Below are 14,626 nucleotides of genomic sequence, written 5' to 3'. Positions count from 1 at the left end.
ATCTGATTTTTCTTATACAGTATGACAAATATGGAAACTGCATATGTTTAATCTATAGTGAATGAATTGCAGGGGCAGCTAGGTGGCACAGTGGATAGAGCCAGCCCTGAAGTCAGGTAGGACCTGAGTTCAAACTTAATACTTCCTAGCTGTGTGATCCTGGGCAAGACTAAACCTCAATTGCCTCAAGAAAAAAAAATCTATAGTAAATTACTTGCTGTCTAGAGGAGGAGGGGTGGGGAGAGGGGAAAAAAATAGGAACACAAGGTTTTACAAAGCTAAATGTTGAAAACTATTTTTATATGTATTTAAAAAAATAAAAAACTACTTTTAAAAAGGAAATAAAATAACCTCCCCAAAAAAGTTCATGTCAAAAACTAATAAATTTTTTTTTTAAAGTAAAAGCATAGTCAAGTCCATTTGAATTCCACTGTGCTTTATCAAAGCCTGGTTTATCAAAGCAATAGTCCAATAAATATGGGTGAAAACTATATGAGACAAAAGAGTTAGTTGTCCTAAATTTTTAAAAATGGAATAAAAAATTAAATGTGGAAGAAAAAACTTAGCCTCCAAACTCCACAATATCTTGTGAAGCACTATAAGGATATGAGTCTCCACTTAGAGAGGGAATAGAAGGAGAAAGAAGTAGGGGGGAGACAGAAGAGGAAGAGGAGAAGGAGGGAGGAAATAGCTGCAGTGTCAACTAGAACTAGTCACTTGAGTCCCCAAAGAGGCAGCTATTATTACTCACAGCTTGTTTGTCCTTTGTTCTCCAGGAAAAAAAAAATCTCATAAAATTTAATGCCATAGAGAATATGTATGCAATTCATAAAACCCTCATTTATACATGGATAGAGTGACATATTATATACTGTGCATTAATTGCTGAAGCAGGAATGCTTAGAGCTTGGTTAGACACCAAGACTATCCACTCTGTCCCCAACCATTGCCAATCATCCTGACTTTGCTCTCGCCACTGGTCTCTGAGGACTCTGGAAGAGAGAGTGAAACAATGACTTTTCAAATATCTGCCTCACTTAAACCCAATTCACACAGAAGTTAAATCTGTCACCTAATTTTGTTCTTTTCTAAATGGTTCTTTTCTAAAATGAAGGACAAACAAAAGACTTCCTTGTCTTCAGGTTTATCACCTATATAGCTAAATATTATTGTTGTTTGTCCTTCCTTCTCAAAGGAAGGGAACCATGACATGCAAGTGAATTAGACTTAAGAGAAGGAGAGCTGTGCAAAGTGACCAGTCCCACTTTTTCCTCCAGAGCCATCTGGGTCCAGTAGAAAGAGGACTATTACATCAGAAAGGTTAAATCCAACTCACTTGTATATCATGGCGTCACCTCCTTGATGTCACAATTCTCTTCAAGAACAAAGGACAAACAACATTTATGATTAGAGATGCTTCACTGGGGACCCAACTGAACAGATCAGTTGAGCAACACAATTTCTTCCCTCCCTTCCTCCCTTATTCTTCTTTTCTTTCCTTTCTTCTTTCCTTCCTGTCTCCCTCCTTTCCTTCTTTCTTCCCCTCCCTCCTTTTCTTCTTTTCTTTCTCTCCTTCCTTTCTTCTTGTCTTCCTTCCTTCCTTCTCTCTTTCCATCCCTCTCTTCCTTCTTGTCCCTTCCCCCTCTCTTTTCTCCTTTCTTCCTCCCTTTTTTCCTTCCTTCCTTTCTTTCTTTTTCTTTTTTCCTCTCTCTCTTCTTTCCTTTCACTCCTCTGATCCCTCTATGTCTTCAATTCAATTCTTCCTTTCTTTTCTCCTTTCTTTTTTCCCTCCCTCCCTCCCTCCTTTTATCACTCCTCTCTCTCCTTTCTTCCTTTCACTCTCCTTTTCTCCTCCCCTCCCTCTCTTTCTCTTTCCTCCCTCCCTCCTTCTCTTCCTTCATCATTCTCTTGTTTTCTCTCTCTTTCCTTCCTTCCTTCTTTTCCTTCCCTCCTCTTGCCTTCGTTTCTCTCCCCTCCTCTTCCCTTTGCTCTGTTCCCATAAGGTATAGCCTACTCTTACAAGATACCTTGAGGTTCATATACTAGATTTCTTTCTTAAGGGCCCATCTCTTAAACACCAAAGCCGTCAGGCAAACTGAGACTTGTTAAAGATCTTAGCTTTAAAAGGCTGCATCCAGGACCATCTCCAGTCATTCTGATCTATATCTTGCCACTGGATCTAGTGGCTCTGGAGGGGAAAGAGGCAGGTTATTTTGCAGGGGCCACTCTTAAATGCATCTCACTTGTATATCTATAAGCCTACCTTCATAGATTAACAAATAAATGACATAGTGATGGGGGAAGGGACATTATTAAAAATAGAAGATTGGGAAGGAGATGGTACTTGAGCTGAGCCTTGAAGAGAGTTTCAGGGCTTCCAAGAGTTGCTATCACCCCCTCCTAACTTGTACTTAATTCAGGGATATGTTGACTGCTCAATTTTCAGAATGAATATTTATACCTTAAAAGTCAGCAAACCACAAACTAGGACTTTATTTATCGTTGATTGTTTAGCCTTAAGCAAGTGATGGAGATGAAATCTTAAAGTGTGTCATGTTTTTCTTCAGAAAGGCCATTGTTAAATATCTACTGGCATATCCTTAACTTTGTATGGTTGTACAGGAAGTTTTCCTGAAGATAAACTCCTTGAGTTGTCGTCATTATTGTTGTTGTTGTTGTTGTTGTTGTTGTTGTCATGACTGATTCTTCATGATCCCATTTAGGGTTTTCTTGGCAAAGATACTAAAGTGGTTTGCCATTTCCTTCTCCAACTCCTTTTATAGATGAGGGAACTGAGGCAAATTGGGTTCAGTGACTTGTCCAAATTCACAGAATGAGACAATATCTGAGGCTGAGATTTTAACTCAGGACGATATATATCTATCTGGACTACCAGATATGGAGATATTAGAAAGAGCTGGAAGAACAATCTGAGATAATAAAAGAACTTAGGCCGGTGATGATATTTACTCCAGACAAAATTCTAAAAAGTGTTATTAAAAGGATGGTCAATGGACATGTAGAAAAGGAAACAGTGGTCATAAATAGGCAACAAGAACAGGTCATGCCAGATTAAAGTTTTCTCTCCTTTTTTGACAGTTACAAAACTAGAAGATAAAGGGAATGATGCATCTAGAGTTTGACAAAGAGCTTGACAAAGTGTCTTCTGTTCTTCTTGAGGAAAAGATGGAGAGATGAGGAATGGATGATAGTATAATTAGATGAATCCAGACCTCATTAAATGGCTGAATCTCAAGTAGTTAGTTGTAAATGGCTTGAGGTCAGCCTTGAGGTCAGCCCTGGGGAACGCCCCAAGAAATCTGTTCTCAGGTCAAATTCTCCAAGATATGTTATCATTGCTATTGGAGATATATGTTATTGAATAAAAAATGAATAAAAACATATCTAGCATACTTACGGAGGATGAAGCTGACACAGAACTCTAAGGGGATAATTAACAAAGAGATTCAGGATCCAAAGAACATTGGGCCAAATTGAGTATGATAACGTTTCATGGGGAAAGTACCTGCTTCTTTCTAGGCTTCCTTTGCTGGATCTTTATCCTAATCAGGCCTACTAACTGTGGGGAGGTACTGGGACTCTGTCACTGGCCACCTTTCCTTGTCCCTCTATATTCCTTTACTTGGTGATTTCATTAGCTTCTATAGAGTTACTCAGCATCATCCATATGTTGATGATTTTCTAATCTAGCTGTTCTGCCCTAACAGCCACTTTGCTGACCTCTAATCTCTTATTTCCAAATGCCTGTCAGATACCTCAGACAGATGTCCAGTATATATCTTAAACTCGATGTGTCCAAAAATGAATTCATTATCTTCTTCTACTCCCAAACCTTCTCCTCTTCAAATTGTCCCTATTACTGCTGAAGGGACCACCATCTTTCTAGTCATCCTTGACTCTTTACTCTCATTTCCTTCCCCCATATCCAATCTGTTTATAAAACCTATGAATTTTACCTTCAAAACATCTGTCTTAGAACATTCTCTCATCTTACCACCATCCCAGCACAAGACCTCATTACTCCACACCTAGACTACTGAAATACCTGATTTGGGGGGGTGAGGGGGAAGATCTCCCTGTCATAAATCTTTTCCTATTCTAGTCTTGGGTCTTCGTCCATCCTCTATTCAACTTTCAAAGTGATCTTCCTAAGCAGACACACACACACACACACACACACACACACACACACACACACCCCTTTCTCAATAAACTCCAGTGGCTCCCTATTGCCTCCAGGATCAAATATTATTTTAATTACATTTTAAGTGAATAAAAATCTGTTTTCTTTTCCTTCTATCTATTCTCTCACTGAAGGGGGGAAAAAAGAAAAATTTATCATAAATACTCATAGCTAAGTAAAATAAATTCTCATATTGGCCATGTCCAAAAATGTTTCATTTTGCACTGCAAGTCATCACCTCTCTCTCAGGAGATGGGTTTCATGCTTCATCAGTGGTCCTCTGAAATTATGGCTGGTTAGTATGTTGATCAGAGTACTTAAGGCTTTCCAAGTTGTTTGTCTTTGCAATATTGATGCTATTGAACAAATTGTTCTCCTCGCTGTTTACTTCCCTCTACATCAGTTCATACAAATCTTCCTAGGTTTCTCTGAAATCATTCCCTTTGTTATCTATTCTATTATATTTATGAGTCACAATTTATTCAGCCAATCCCCTTAATTTTTAGGTCTTTACCATAGCAAAAAAAAAAAAAAAAGAGTAGCTATAAATATTTTTGTACATATGGTCATTTTCCTACTGTTTTTGATCTTTTGATTATCCTAGTAGTGGGAATGGTGGGTTAAAGGGGAATTTGTCAGACAAATTGTAGAAGGAATGACTGGCCAAATAAGGGTTGACTGAACCAGAAGCCCTCTGAAGTCAACTCTAGCTCTGATATAGTAGGAGAATAGACAAAGTTTTCTAGGAAAATTTGAGAAAAAAGAATACATCATGGTAGAGCGTGAAGGATTGTTGTTTAATCATTTTCAGTCATGTCTGATTCTTCATGACCCCATTTGGGGTTTTCTTGTCAAAGATGCTGGAGTGGGTTTGGACATGTATACATATATTGTATTTAACTTATACTTTAACGTATTTAACATGTATTGGTCAACCTGTCATCTGGGGAAAGGGGTGGGGAAAGGGGTGGGGAAAGAGGTGAGGAAAGGGGAAAGGAGAGGGGAAAAGTTGGAACAAAAGGATTTGCACTAGTCAATGCTGAAAAAATACCCATGCATATATCTTGTAAATAAAAAGCTATAATACAAAAAAATAAAAATAAAAAGATACTGGAGTGACTTGCCAAATTCTTTCTCCAGTCCAGATGGAGGAACTGAGGTAAACAGGATTAAGCTAGTATCTGAGGTCATATTTGCCCTCCAGGGCTGGCCCACTATATACTGGGCCACCTAGCAGCAACCTTCAAGGAGCTTTATCACTGAATGGGTGTTGCCTCAGATCAATTGAGACCTGGGCAAGACCTTACCTGACAAAGCCAAGGTCATTCACTGCATCTTGAACCCTTGGCTTTTGTCTTGTCGTTGGGTTCTGATGAATGTGAAGGATAGAGTGACTTCTGCAGTTTTGCCCCCTTTCGATCCAATCGGCTGGCAGCTCAAGACATCACCCTCCTGATGAAAGCCTAGAGGCCCCTCCTCCTACCCCGATCCTCTCCTCTCTCCCCCAAAATCCATCCCATGTGAGGCAGCCTTGTTACTGATGATCTTCTTCTGTTGGTTAGTCCTTGGATGACAGACACACCGTCTGTTATTCCCAGACTTTCCCCTTGGTGGAGTTCATCAGAAGCCTTCAGTAGTCCAGTGTCAGCCATTGCCATGAATTGGTGGAAGGCACTATGGTGTAGTGGTTAGAGCTGCAGACTTGGAGTTAAAGAAATTAGATAAAAATAACAATTATAGCTCTACTATTTATCACCTTGGGCAAATTATCCTCTCAGCTTTCTTTTCCATAAAAAAGGAGGTCTGGGGTCAGATAATTTTAAGGTCTCTTTTAGCTCTAAACCTATGATGCTAGGGGAGGCATGAGAACTGTGTGTCAGCAGAGAAGCAGAACATTGGTGAGCTATTTAAAAAAAAAACACAAATCAAAAATCCTGTAACAATTAATAAAAGTTGACATTTATATTACATAAATGTCTCTTAAGGTTTGCTTTAAACCACCGTGTACATTTAAATGCTTGTTGATTGATTGTTTTAAGGCTTACCATATCCTATTTGATCCTTATAACAGTCCTGTGAAGAGTTATGATAGTGTGTCCCAAAATTCTCAGTGCATTTTAAAGCTATTGAAACTGAGACAATTGTATCACCCCCAATGATGGGGAAATTGATTTGTTCAGGGTTACATAATTAACAAAAGTCTACAATGGGGTTTGAATCCAGCTTCAAGTCCAGCACTTTCTGTACTATACCAGAGTCATGGAATTTTAGAATCTGAAAGGAATTCTAAGGCTAGATTCCAGGTCATATTTGGAACAAAAATTCCTACAAATAATAGCTAGTATTTATATAGTACTTTGAAATTTACAAAGCACTTTCCAAATATCTCATTTGATCTACAGAATAATCCATGTTATGGATGAAAAAAGTAATAAAAGGAGGAAAGGGAATAAACATTTATAAGTATGTGTGCATATACATATACATACTATATACCTACTATGTACCAAGAACTGTGCTAAGCAATTTGCAAATATTAGCTCGTTTGATCTTCAGAACAATCCTGGAAGGTAGGTGCTATTATTATTCCCATTTTATGAGTTAGTAAAATGGAAGAAAGAGAAGTAAAGGGAATAAGTATATACATATATATGTATTTCTTTTTTTTTCCAATAGTATTTTATTTTTCCAAATACATGCAGATAGTTTTTAACATTCTTCTTTGCAAAAACTTGTGTTACAATTTTTCTCCCTCCCTTCATGTCCCTGATATAAGTTTAACATGTACAATTTTTCTAAACACATTCCCACATTGGTCATGCTGTGCAAGAAAAATCAAATCAAAAAGGAAAAACCAATGAGAAAGAAAAAAAAAAAACAAGCAAATAAACAACAACAACAAAAAGATGAAAATACTCTGCTTTGATCCACTTTCAGTCTCCATAATTCTCTCTCTGGATGTGGATGGCACTTTCCATTACAAATCTATTGGAACTGCTTTGTTAAAAAAGAGTCACATTGTGGAAAAGAGCCAAGTCCATCATAGTTGATTATCACATAATCTTGTTACTTGAAATCTTGTTACTATGTACAATGTTCTCTTGGTTCTGGAAACTTTATTCGACATTAGTTGATGTTAAGTCTTTGTTGGCTTTTCTGAAATCAGCCTTCTCATCATTTCTTATAGAACTATATATATATGTGTGTGTGTGTATACATAAATACATGTATATATACGTACAAATATACACAAATATATATATATATATATATATATATATGTTACAAGACATGTGCCAGGTACTGAGTTAAGCAGTTTCCAAATATCTCATTTAATCTTCAAAACAATCCTGGAAAGTAGGGGCTATTATTAACCCCATTTTAGAAATTGAAAAAAGGGAAGTAAAGGGAACAAACGTATATATACACACACATATATATATAGGTGTTGGGCACATACATATGTAGGTGCTGTTTCCAAATATTATCTCATTTGATCTTCACAACGATCTTGAGCCCATCCCATTTCTTGAAGCTCTAATTGTTAGAAAGCTTCTCCTGCCATCAGCTCTAAATTTGCCCTTTATTGCAACTCTTACCAATAAGTTCTGGTTTTCTTCTCTGGGACCAGATAGAAGAGGTCCAGCTCCTCTTCAACCTGTCCCAGCCTGGCAGAGACTCTCCATTCTCCCTGTGCCTCCTTTGGATGCTTTCACACGGTGGATCCCTGCCTTGGCATTCCGGGGGTTGGCTCTCATTGTGTGACTTTAGGCACTCTCCCCCAACCTTTCTGGGCCTCGGTTTCCCTCTCTGTAACATGAGGGACCTGAACCATAGGATTTCTGAGGTCTCTTCTAGCCACAGTCTGAAGGGAGATCTGAAAGGTCAAGTTAAATAATGCATATTTTTTAAAGCGTGTGATTGCCAACAATAATATTAAATGACAGTAACAAAACTTTGAAACAAGAACAAAAAGAGAATACAAGGGATCCAAAACAAACAGTTACTGTTACCATTTGACTGTTGGCAAGTTTGTTTTTATTTTGGTTTAGACACCTTCTTATTTGGTATTACAAAAGTCCCTTCATTAATACAACTCAGCAAACCATCAATCAACAAGCATTCATTAAGCTCCTTCTATCTACAAATAAAATGATTTTTTAAAAAATAAAAGGAAAGGAAACTAAAGGATTTAAGGGCAGCTTATGTGGTTGGATCTGGGGTCGTGAAGACTCATCTTCCTGCTGAGTTCAAATACAACCTCAGACACTTACTAGCTGTGTTACCCTGAGCAAGTCAACTTGAACCCCGTTTGCCTCACTTTCTCATCTGTAAAATGGTCTGGAGAAGGAAATGACAAAGTGAAGGAATACTGTCATGCCATAAGAAATGAAAGGAATGGTTTCAGAGAAACTGGAGAAGTTTTATATGAACTGATACAGAAGGAAAGTGAGTAGAACTAAAGAACAATTTCCACGATTGTTACATTTGTAAAAACTCAACAAAATTCTGAAAGCCTTCAGATTTCTGATTAATGCAATGACCAACCCCCACTTGGGAGGACTGAAGGTGAAACGTGCTGTTCACTTTCTGAGACAGGTGATGGATTCAAGGTGCAGAGATATCTATTTGGATATGACCAATATGAGAATTTTACTTGACTATATTTGTCCCAAGAATTATGGCTTTCTTTCCTCTTTTTTTCCTCTTTCCACTGAAGTAAGAAAGTAGAAGGGAGAGAAAATAAATGCTTGTTAATTGAAGGGGGGAATAATTTATAGTTTAGAATTTATTTCCTTTAGTTGGGATCGTAGCCTTCATTCTTGTTTGCTTTGACGACTGCTATTTGTTGAGATGTATTATTGAAAAATAAATTTCCTAAAATATGATTCCCTTCTCCCTGGAATATTCTCTTCCATCTCTGTCGTCAGGATTCCTCTTCTTCCTTGCAGGTGACCCCTATTCTGAGTAGCCTTGCCTGAGTAGTTTCTCCCTGCCCCCACCCTCCAAGTGTTCTCTTTCTCCTCACATATTCCTAGAACATTTTGTCTGCTCTTTCTTTGGCCCACTTAAGCAAAAGCTAACATTTATGTGATACTTTAAGATATGCAACGAACTTTGGAGATATTTCATTTGAGATCATCTCAAGCCTCATTAAATTTAATGCAAGAAACATTTCTTAAGCCCCAGCCATGTGCCAGGCATTAGGAATTAAAACAACAAAAACCAAACCCCAAACCAAACGGCTCTTGCCCTCAGAGAGCTTATATTCTATTTGAACGCAGGCAAAGAAAATACAAGGCAATGTGAAGTGGGGAGAGTACTGTCCCAGCCAAATCAGCCACTTATGGACCACCACCACCAACTGTGCCCCTCTTCTTGGCCTTCCATGATTTTATCGTGTTCTTCCTTCCTTCTCCTTCTATCAGCACTTCAGGGTTTGTTACCTCCGTCCCCAAGAGAGAGGAATTAATAGTGTTTGTTGAGTGGGGGGAATTTCTGCCCTGAGAGTAAACTCAGTCAGGCTTAGCCCGGTGGCTGGAACATAGTGGCTATTAGGGATGACTGATTGGTTCTGGGGGCAAAATCAGGACAGTGAGAGGAAGGTGGCAGGAATCAGATTCAGCTCAAGATCAGAAAGACTTTCTAACAATCAGTTATCCCAGGCCGGAATGACCTTAGGATCCCAACAAAGACTGGACCAAACACAGGTTTGACGTGACTCGCAGGGAACTGATTGTTTAGCTATGGGCTGGCCAGGGTCCTCTTCCACTAGGCGGGAGAGTTAGCATGTGAGGGAATGGAAGAGCCTAGTGAATTTTTCATGCTCTCTTAATTCAACCCAATCCCTTTACAGATGGGGGGAAAAGGCTCAGGGAAAGGAAGAGATGGGGTACCTAGTTCAAGATTCAATGACTTCCCAATCCAGGACTGTCTATTTGTGACACTAGTCTGCTTCTCCTGCCTACAAAAAGTGGGGGCTTATTTCCAGGGCCAGGATTGTAGGGAGGGGGTATCCATTGGGCCCAACTAGGCCCATTCCCCAGATGGGGAAGGAGAGGCCGGCCTAGAGGCTCAGAATCCGACCAAGAGCCACGGCCCTGCCCCCTCCCTTCTGGAAGAAACAGCTGGAGGGGAGCAAGCTGGGCGGGAGTCAGCAGCCCCAGGCGTTGCCAGGCAACGTGGAGGGAAGCCCCAGATGGGAGGGGAAGGGGGGGGCGCTGGGGAGAGGCTCTGAATAGAGGCGTGGGTGACACTTAGAGGAAGCCAGCTGAGAACAGCTTCCTACAGGCAGCCCCCTCCCCCTCCCCATCCCTGCCTGGCCACAGCTGGGCCTCCGCACACAGCCCCTGGCACTGCCCGCCTGGGAGCAGCAGAAGGGATCACAAAGAGCTGGGGGAGACCCGTGGTACAGGTCCTCGCTCCTTCGCCCTCCTCCCAGCCAAGTCCCTGCCGCCCTCTGACTCCATTTCCCCATTTTTAAAAGAAGGAGCTTCGACTAGATGAAGGGATTCTTAGAGCTGAAATGGGACCAAGTCTCCCTGGCCGAGTCCACCTCCTCCCTGCCCTGGTGGCCGATGGGACCCAAGGGGAAAGGCCATTTATTCCAGTGGTTGTCCCCGCCCCCCCACCTGCTCCTCTTAATCTTTCCTGGCTTCTTGGCCACCTCCCTGGGGAAGATGCGCCCCTTCCCATGACCTTGAGCTGGCAGGGCCCTGGCAGCCGGCTTGCCCCATGGCCTCGCTTCACAGATGCAGGAGGGACCTCCGCCCCCCTCAGATACCCAACCCCAGGGCTGGCACTCTTCCCACTGCCACAGAAGGGGGCAGGCTCCCCGAGAGCAGGAGCCTTGTCCGGCTCTTTCCGCCCCCATGAAGCACAGGAAGCAATTACTGTATGAAACCTTGGGGCTCTGTGACCTCCCTTCAAGCCTGAAGCTCTCCAGGCCTCGGCACGCTGGATTCCCTGCCACCGTGAGCTGCGGGACCCCCCGACGTGGCTTTTCATCTCCCTGCCCCTGTTCCCTCCTCAGGGAAATGAGAGGATTGGATTAAATCAGGGGCCTCATTTTTTATGTCATAAGCCCTTTCTCCAAATAATGTTTTCAGATGTAAAGTATTTCAAAGGAAATCAAAGGTTAAGTAAGGTCCCTTCCAGCTCTGACATTTTGATGTGTGGATAACAAGAGCAGATAAGGCCAGCCGAGCCATAGGTGGAGAACGTGCCTCACAAACTCCAGATCAGTCAGAGATGGGATTTAAAAAAATTTTATTTAAATACATCAATGATACCATGCTCCCATCCCACCCCCCCTCAGTCTGTCCCTCCCGCCCCACCCCACCCCCCTCTTCCAACAGGGAGGCCCTGAAGGACGAGCAATTTACACACACTCAGAGACACCCACACAAGCACACCCACCCACAGTTGCAAAGGAAAAAGAAAATTCTGTTCCTGGGTGACTTTCACCGAAAGGCCTTTCTGCAGGGGCAAGGCTTCAGCCCCACTCCCTAGGGATCTGTCACCAGACAGGACCCACTGCAGCCGGATTTAGGAAGCCAAGACTCATTCAGTACTGGGTCCCGGTCTTGGGCAGGCCTCTTACCCCTGAACCTGAGTTTCCTCCTCCATAAAATGGGGGGAGGGATCTGGAAGGTCCATTCCCAATGACGTGCTACCGTTCTGGTTTCAGAGTTGGGCAGCATCCCCGCCCCAACCAGCCATTGCTCAGGCCCCTGGGGCCTCCCTCCAAGTTCCTCTTTCCAGACCACAGCCCCAAACCAGGCTGCTCCCCTCAGCCCCTCAACCTTCCCCACCCCCACCTGCCAGCCTGGTCTAGATTCAGACTGAAGGCCCTTCTCCAGAATCTTATCCTGAGTCTTGGAATTTTCCCCCTAAGGCTCTTCTAAAAGCACTGGAGGACAGAGGGCTTTGGGGCTCTCAGGGTCTGGCAGGGAGGAGGGAGCGACGGCGGCCATCCCACCCCTCACTTTACAGCCAACAGGCTACACTCATTCCAACTAAGCTGAAATTCAGGGACACTGAAAAATGACCCCCATTATCCCTCATTTATTCCAATATCGAGACTTGATTAGTAATGGTAGACACAACGCTGGACTTGAGACTCTGGAATCCTGCCTCAGACACTTGCTAGCTGTGACCCTGGGCAAGTCATCGACTTCAGGGGCCTCAGTTTGTGAAAAATGAGGTTAGACAGTGACTTCTAAGAACACGACCAGTTCTCAACCTATGGCCAGAACCTAGTAAACTCCCAGTGACTGAAAGGATCCGGTCCCCAAAGGGGCCGCCCATCCCCCACCTCCCGGCCCCCTGGTGAGGAGGACCTAAGGAAGGGTTCTGGCTGAGCCAAGCCCCGTGGGTGCTGATTGATGGGGACAGTGGGAGGGGGAGGAAGCATCCCCGACGGCCCCTGGCTGCCCTCAGCGGGCAGGCAGCGCGGTATAGAGTAGAAAAGACATTAAAACTGCAAGTTGGAAGATCTGGCTTAGAATCCGGCTTCTGCCGCTGACTCCCTGGGGTAAGTGGACATGTCACCTGGACTCTCAGAGTACCAGGGACTCATAATTCTCTGTTGCTGTCATTTGAGGGAGGCAGGGTCTGAAATGCTCCACTGGGAGTGGCAGGGCCACAGCAGAGAACTCCCCCTTTACGGGGAGCGGAGGTGAGAGCTACAATATGGAAGGGTGCCAGACACTCCAACTCATCCCTGGCCATGGCTTAATTTGGGGGGGCGGAAGGGAGGCCTGGGCTCCCTCCTCCCGAGACAAACACAAAATACACACAGACACACGCACCCATGCTCTTTCCAACCCCCACTTTGTGGAAGACAAGTTCACTAAGGAAGGCAAGAGAAAAGATGGGGGCCAGCGTGGGGAAGGAAGTGTGGAATATCCTATCTTTTGACAACCCCGGCCTTCCACCTTGAAGGTGGGTTACCTGGGAAGGCTAAATAAACCCTTTCCCACTGCCAGGCAAGGTCCTGCCCCTGCCTTCAGACCCTCCTTCCCTGTTCTGGGATGCTCACAAATAAGAGCCGCTCTTCCCAGAGCTTATGGTCAAACTCCCAGAATAAGTGGGTGGGTGGGTGGGTGGGGGACAGAAAACAATAAGTTACCCGACAGAACCATACACACACACACTTTCCCCATCCCTTATTCTCCCCCTTAAGACACCAGGGCACCAGCTGCCCCTAGGACTTGGGAGGAAAAAAGGAGGGACCCAAAAAAAAAAAAAAAAAAAAAAAAAAAGAATCCACTTTTACAAAATAATCTATTCTGTCCCAAACCCCCAGGCTCTTATGGAATATCGAAAAAGTCAGTGTTGTCCTGCGCCAACCTCTAGCAACTAAACTCTCCATGAGATAAAGGCCTTTTCGTCAACCCAGCAGCCACACTGTCTGAAAGAAAGCTACAAAGCCGAGCAGCTTGGAAGCAGACGGTGGGGAACTGGACGGAAGGAGAAGAGGAAGGGCAGGGGGTTATTTGGGGGGGGTATCCTAGAGCAGCTAAGAAGGCCGGGGGAGGGGGTGGGAGAAAACCTGCCTTGTGTCACCTTGGGCAAGCCAAGCCCCATTACCTCGTGGGGCCTGTTTTCCCCCCAATTTATAAAATGAAGGCACTGGGGCTCAGTAGTCTCTAGGGTCCACCTGTATTTTGGGGATTCTTTCATTGTAGGCAGGCCTACCTAGTGGAAAGAACACTGGATTTGGAATTCAGAGGCTCAGATGCGAATCACCTCTGACACTTAGGAACTTGGAGATCTCAGGCAAGCCACCTCTGCCCGAAGGGAGGGCAGGCTCAGGACTGTGCTCCAAGGGCCCCTTTCTAGCTCTAAAATCTTAGGACTCTAGGGGCTCAGTGGAAGTCGGTGACTTTCAGGTCTGGACCTGATGCTGGGAATGGAGTAAGATGCTCCCTGACCCAGCCTCTTTCCCTACAACTGCAGGGATTTTTATTGGACTATACTTTAAAACCTTAATATAGCTAACAAGGAGATCCCAGCCTCCCCCAAATAGGTGGGAGGGGAATTTACCATTTGGGGAAGGGGAAGGAATGATTTGGGGCAAACTAGGGAGAGGAGAGAGGGGGACAGAGAGACAGGGAAAGAGGGAAACACAGTAGGGAGAGAGAGAGAGGGAAGGGGAAAGGAAGCAAGATTGAGGGAGAGGGGAGAAAGAAGAAAGAGAAGGGCAGGGGGAAAGGAGAGGGAGAGAGGGAAAAAAGAGAGAAAGAGGAAGAGAGAGAAGAGAAAAGAGAGAAAAAACTGGCTTTGAAGCAAAGGTGCAGCTTCCAGACATGATTGGCTGTCGCAAGACCATGAGTGGGAAGGAGGGCTAAGAAGCCTTCAGGAAGAGGGCAGGGTGGAAGTGGGGGTGCGATCCCCGCCCCCATCAAGGTTAACCCC

Source organism: Sarcophilus harrisii, chromosome 1, assembly GCF_902635505.1.
Source record: "Sarcophilus harrisii chromosome 1, mSarHar1.11, whole genome shotgun sequence".
Taxonomy (NCBI): Eukaryota; Metazoa; Chordata; class Mammalia; order Dasyuromorphia; family Dasyuridae; genus Sarcophilus; species Sarcophilus harrisii.
The sequence above is the reverse complement of the archived record's forward strand: the minus strand, read 5'-3'. Positions refer to the sequence as shown.